Consider the following 7,384-nt stretch of genomic DNA (forward strand, 5'->3'; position numbering starts at 1 on the left):
AGCTGTTAGGGACCTCTCTAAAGTACTCAAGAGCAACGGTGTCTCTCTGGAGACTAAGGTGCATCTGATACAGGCCATAGTCTTTGCAATCACTTGTTATGCATCAGAGAGCTGGACAATGACTAGGGAGGATAGAAGGCGAATTGATGCCTTTGAGCTGTGGTGCTGGAGAAGAGTATTGAATGGACTGCTAAGAAAATAAATCAGATTCAGCCTGGAGAGGGTTAAACCAGGCTACTCTTTGGAGGCAAAGATTCTGGGGCTTCGTCTGACATATTTTGGACATGGTGGAAGGAGAGACAGGTCCTTGGAGAGGGACATCATGCTTGGGAGGGTGGAAGGACAGCACAGGAGGGGAAGGCCCTCTGTGAGGTGGATTGATTCAGTGACTGGGGTAGTGGGGATGGGTGTATAGGAGACGATGTGATTGCTACAGGACAGAGCAGAGTTTAGGTATGTTATACATAGGGTCGCTATGAGTCGCAAGCGACTCGACGGCACATAACAACAACAACAACGACAACAAATCTATATATTTACAAAAAGAGAGATTTCATTTCACTTTGTGGTATAAAAACTCACTTTTCACATCTTTCTTAGCTAAGTCACATTTTCCTTCATACAAGTAGTTCAATTGTTTTCAGGATCAAACTCCCTGTCCTAGAAATCATTATAAAATAATAACTTACCGAGAGTTCTCATACCAAGATATAATAGCATTTTGATAGTTATTATACCAAAACACTTAGTATTAGTCTTTTTTTCTCTTTTAATAATTTTTTTGTTTCTAAATTGAAGATTTGTCATTCATAATGATTCATAATGATTAATGTTTACTATTGTAACTGAGACTGGCTCAGGACAGAGCTGGGTTCCAAGCTATTGTGCTATGATTTCAGTTGACTCAATGGAACATAACAACGACATTGTTATTGTATTGTTGTTAAGTGCCTTAGGGTTAGTTCCAAGTCTCAGTGACACTGTGTACAACCAACACAAAACACTTCCTGGTCTCGTGTCATCTTCATAATCACTGTATGTGTAAGCACATGGTTGCCATCACTGTGTCAATGTATTTTATTGATGAGTTTCCTCTTTTCACGTGATGTTTTTCTCAAAGGATTGGTCCTTCTGGGTGACAAGTCCAAAGTTCATGAGACAGGACTCACCATCCTTGCTTCCAAAGAACATTCTGGCCACAATTTTCCCTAGACTGAATCGTTTGTTCTTCTGGCAGTCCATAGTTTTTTCAATATTCTTTGCCAACACCATAATTCAAAATTCACTATAGGAGACTTGAAATCCATAAGCAGAGATTTTGCTGGTGACAGGATCTAAAAGTGCTTTTGACTGAAAATATCTGGCATTATATTGTGTGTATATCTCAAGTTGAAATAGAATAAAATTGAACTGACATGGAGCAATGAAAGGGCAATAAAATGGGGATAGAATAAATGCAGTTAAGACGAAACCAAATAAAATCTATATTTTATCCATCCCATCCATCTCCACAATACTGTTGTTTATTATCAGGGTGTCTGACCTAGTTTCTGCTTCCTATGAGCAGACATTCTGTCTCTCATTACTGGAGAAAATGTTAAGTAGCTAAAAGTAAGCAAAAAGCATTATGTGATGCCATCCTTCTAAATTTTTTTTTTTTTTTTAGTTTTTGTTTTTATTAGAATCAAAAGAAACTCAGACTAAAACTTGCCTTTGATAGTTTTCTCTCAAGATGCTAATGCTGGAGTTGATGCATCTGTAATGACAATAAGCCCAACAAACTCAGAAAGAGCAAATGAAAATAGTTTCTTCAATCATATAATCCTGACCCTGACCAGAGATAACAAGATAGTGCAGTAACAGGCTCACTAGTAATTTAAATTACAAAGAGTAGAAGTGGTCTCTAAAATGGGTTTATCCTGACAAAGCGTTAAATATGATGATAAAAACAGTCTTGGAAGAAAATCAGAATGAATCTTTGCTTTTGTCATCAGGCCACAATTTAGTTGAATTCCACAAGGACAATTTTCTGTACCTTCTAGGTGTGTCACTCTGGAGACTAAGGTGAGCCTGATACAGGCCATAGTCTTTGCAATCACTTGCTATGCATCAGAGAGCTGGGCAATGACTAGGGAGGATAGAAGGAGAATTGATGCCTTTGAACTGTACTGTTGGAGAAGAGTATTGAATGGACTGCTAAGAAAATAATCAGATTCAGTCTGGAGAGGGTTAAACCAGGCTGCTCCTTGGAGGCAAGGATTCTGAGGCTTCATCTGACATACTTCGGACATGTTGCAAAGGAAGAGGGACCTGTCCTTGGAGAGGGACATCATGCTTGGGAGGATGAAGGGTCAATGGAGGAGGGGAAGACCCTCTATGAGATGGATTGATTCAGTGACTGGGGTTATAAGGGTGGGTGTGTCAGAAACAGTGTGTTTGGCACAGGATAGAGCAGGGTTTAAAGCTGTTGTACACAGGGTCGCTATGAGTTGTGAGCAACTCAACGGCACATAATAACAACAAACAACACTAGGTGTTAAGCACGAGGGGACTGAAAGATAATTAAAGCAAGGTGCCTATGTCCAAAGAAAAGAAGAATATGAATACAGAAAATTCCAGGGAGAGTTAAGTGCCATTAAGTCTTAATGACACTATGAACAAAAAATGTGAACCTTGTCCTAAACTGCACCATCCTCGTGATTTCTGTCTTCCTCACGCTGATTGTGGCAGTCCCTACATCAACGTATCTCATTGAGGGTTTTCTTGTCCTTCACTGACTCTACTTTTCCCAGTATAATGCCTCTCTCCAAGGTCTAGTTCCTCCTGAAAATATGCCCACATTATGTGAGACGAAGTTTCACCATCCTTACTTCCAGGGAACACTCTGGCTGCCCTTCATTCAAAACAGATTAGGGGGAAAAATAAAAAGGACAGATTAGGCTTGGTCTTTTGGAAGTCCATGGAATATTCAAAATCCTCCACCAAAGCCACAATTCAAAGATGTCAATGGTTTTCTTTCTGTTATCCTTAGTCATTGCCCAACGTTCACAGGCCCGGGAGTAATTCAGCATAAAGTGTCTTAGATCAGGTGCACCTTAATCTTTAAACTGACATCCTTGCTCTTTAGTACTCTATAAAAAGTCCTTGACAACAGAGTTTTCTAATGCAACACGTCTTTTGATTTCCTGACTGTTGTTACCTCAGGTGTTAATTGTGGATCCAAATAAGACGAATTTATTGACAACTTCAATCATTTCTCCATCTATCATGATGTTGTCTACTAGCTCAAGGGTGAGGATTTTTTTTCCTTGATGTTGAAATGTAACCCATATTTAAGGCTATATGTGGTCTTTGATCTTCTGCAGTAACTAACATTATATTTACAGTCCTAACATCTTTATAAAGTATTAGTTTTGACATCTCACCATCATTAGAAATGTAAACATATATAAAGCCAAATATGTAATAGAACTCCGTCTTCCAAAATTACTCCTGCATTCCACATTTTCTCTGGTGCATCACTAATGTCCCTATTACCTAGGCTGAAAAGTCGCAAATGTCTGCTTTCTTCTTTCTTTCCTGTCCTGTAATCTGCTAAGCACCATTTCCTGAGAAATTCTCCTGAGGAAATTGACCTTCTAAAATATTTTCCTTTCAACTCCTACCACTAACTATACTCAATTTCTGACGTTCTTCACCATCATATAATGTTGTTGCAAGTGCCCAGGATGGTAGAGGACTGCTCCACTCACAACCATGAATTTGGAAATAACCAGATAACTATGTGGCAGGCATAACGGGAATGGCTTCCTGGTTCCCCAGTTTCACTGCAAATCTCCCCAGGATCAGCGGTTTTCACTTTTCCTGGATCACTATTGCTCAACTGATGCATCTCTTCTTTTATCTACTTTGATATATTTTCAAGAAATTAATGTGTCTTTCTTCATTTCAGTTTCTTACAACCAGACAAGCTTTAAACAATATAAAGAAAAATAAGACCTGTGGTTAAACCAATTCAACACATAATAAGAGGAGATAGATGGTCTCCCAGATTTATATTATTTTGATAAAGCCGAAGAGTAATTATGTTGCTTTGGAAACTAAGGTGCACCTGTTCCTAACCATGATCTTTTTGATTACTTGACACACAGTTGAAAGTTGGACAATGAAGAAGGATAATAGACGAATTGATGCCTTTAATTTGTGATGTTGGAGAAGAGTCCTAAATATCTCATAGACTGCCAAAATGACAAATAAATATGTCTTGGAAAAAGGTGCAGCCAGGGTGCTCCGTGTAGGCAAAGACAGGGAAACTTCATCCCACATACTTTGGGCATGTTGTTAAGAGAGACTATTCATTAGAAAACAACTTGATATGGAATAGTCAGTGAAGGTGGGGAAGATCTTCAGTGAGACCGGTTGACACATGACTGTAGCAGTGGGATTGAGTAAGTCAGGATAAGGGTTCAGATCAATTGTTCCTAAGATCACTATGAGTCATCTTCAACTCAACAGCGCTTAACAACAAAGCTAAAATAGTGCTATTGACATGAACAAATAAGCTATATATGGTGAGTGAAAACCAGTACAGAAGCAGTGTTAGAAACTGAGATAGGATTGTCGACATCAGCAATATGGTTATCAGATTACCAGAAAGGTTTCTGGATTTCTGCTGCAAGGGGAAAATACTTTATCTAGTCACATGGCTCCCTAGATAAAATATCCTTCAAGATGATCATCTTCCTTTTGTTCAAGTGTATGCTCACAAATCCAGAGTACACAGAGTATGCAGAGTACGACTCCAAGTTTCTACATACTCACCGTAAAAAACCAAGGAGTCTGGGATGAGGATGCAAGGAATCCTATACATTTAGTTACTGTGAACCCAAGAAGCAAATCATTTCTGAGCATACCACCAAAGGACAGTCTGTGGTTCTAATATGTTAACGAAAGCACCTTTACAAAATCTACTGCTGCTGGGATTTACACTCTTAGAAAATACAGAGGACAGAGGTGAATGACCTACAGGGTTTCTGAGACTCTAAATCTTTATGGAAGCAGACTACCACATCTTTCTTCCAGGCAGCAGCTAATAGGTTCAAACCATTTACTTTTCAGTTAAGAGTTAAGGGCTTAATGCCTATACCAACCAGACTCCTATGTCTATAATTTTAACTGCCCTGCACTCACAAGAAAAATAGCTCTGAGGATCCTTCAGCAAAAGGGGTATGCTTGTTTCCTCAGAGTATTGGTTGCCTCTTCTTGTTGTGGTCGTTATGCGATGTGGAATTGCCTGCATCTCATAGTGACTGCATCTACAGTGTCTCTGGATCTTCATTTATCCTGAGCCAATCATACTGTCTCCAACATAACTGCCCCAGTCACTGTGTCAATCCATTTGATCCAGAGACTTCCTCTTTTGAGTGGTCCCTCTACTTTTCCAGGCATGATGTCCTTCTCTAAAGATAGGTTCCTCCTGGTGACATGCCCAAACTAAGTGAGAGGGAGCTTCAAAATCCTTGTCTCCAGAGAGTGACTTCATTTCACCCTCTCTAGAACAGACATATCTGTTCTCTTGGAAGTTCATAACATGTTCAATCCTCTTCTCTAGGACTACAACTCCTACCCATCAATTCTTCTTCTGTCCTCCTTAGTCGTTGTCCAGCTCTCTGATGTATAGCTAATAATTCTGAAGACCATGGCCTGGATCAGGTGCACCTTAGTCTCTAAACTGACATCTTTACACTTCAGCTCTGTGGAGAGGTCCCTGACAGCAGACTTTACTAATCAAATTCATCATTTGATTTCCTGGCTACTGGTTCCAAGAGTGCTAATTGTGGACCCAAACAAGCTGAAAATGTTAACAGTCTTAATCTCCATCTATTACAGTGCTGTCAGTTGGCCCGGGGATGAGAATCTTTGTTTTCTTGATGTTGAGCTTCAATCCACATCAAAGACTGAAGTCTTTAACTTTCTGCAGCAGATGCTTCAGGTCCTCTAAGTTTCAGTTACCAAGGCTGCGTCATTTGCCTAACACAAGTTGTAAATGAGTCTTACTCCAGTTCTAATGTCACATTCCTTTTCATAAAGACCAGCATCCCCAGTGATCTGTTCTGCATATAAATTGAAGAGGTATGGAGACAGGATGCATTACTGAAGCACTCCTTTGTTGATTTTGAGCTGTGCAGTGTTTCCTTGCTCTGTTCTAACAACTGCCTCTTGGTCCAAGAATAGGTTCCACATGAGCACATTCAAGTGTTCTGGGATTCCCATTCTTCTCAAGTTTAGTCAGAATTTTTTGTGAGCCACATAACATGCTTTTGTGTAGTCAATGAAACACAGATAGACATTCTTCTAGTACTCTTTGCTTTCAGACAAGATTCATCCGACATTGGCAATGATGTACCTAGTGCCACAGCCTCTTCTATATCTAGTCTTTTCTTCTGCTAGTTCTCTGTTGATGTACTGTTCATTTGAGATAATCTTTAGCAAGATTTTGCTTGCATTTGATATTAGTGATATTGTTCAATAATTTCCACACTCTGTCAGATCACCCTCTTTTGGAATAGGAATAAATATGGATTTCTTCCAGTCAGTTGGTCAGATAGCTGTCCTCCAGATTTCTTGGCACAATATCCATTATTATTAATGCATTTTGGTTTGCTAGGGATGGGTAAATCAGCAATTAACTATCTAAAAAGGAGATATTAGGGCATGGAGCATGCAGGAGCTGGCTTACACACTTGTATCAAAAGTAGTTGATGGTGTGATGATTGCAAGGGGGGGGAAGCATAACATAAATATGCAAAATACAATGTAAAGGATCAATAGATGTATGACAACAATCTGGAACAAGGAGTGCATTGCTGGGAGGGGTGAGAAAGGGAAGGAAAATGTGTAACAATAAAAAAAAAATTTTTAGTGTTAAAAAAAGTAAAGCACTGAGGAGGAAATAAGGACCATATGGAACAAATCTATATGCACAAAACACAATATAAATATTATTGATAAAAATATTAATAATTAAAAGAAAAAGGGAGCTCTGGTGGCCTAGTGGCAAGATTCTGCACTGCAATCCCAGAGGTATGCGGTTCAAATCCACCAGATGCTCTGCTGGAGAAGGAGGGGGCAATCTCCTCCTGTACCAGTCAGATCTGATTTGACGGTACACGTAAAAATAATACAATAAGGGGAGATCCAAGATGTCAGCAGAGGCAGAGACAGCATGGTGAGCTGAGGTACTAGCGAACCACTTAAAGCAGGGCCATTATGGCCTTCCACAGACTTCGGCTTATTGATAATTGAACACTTAAACAGTTGATGACTGGCCCTCAGTGAAGCTTGAAGCTCAACAACAGGAATTCAAGGATTCCCAAGGAGAAAT

The sequence above is a fragment of the Elephantulus edwardii genome, unplaced genomic scaffold, assembly GCF_000299155.1.
Source record: "Elephantulus edwardii isolate Elephantulus edwardi_28Jun2011 unplaced genomic scaffold, EleEdw1.0 scaffold00106, whole genome shotgun sequence".
In the NCBI taxonomy this organism is placed as follows: Eukaryota; Metazoa; Chordata; class Mammalia; order Macroscelidea; family Macroscelididae; genus Elephantulus; species Elephantulus edwardii.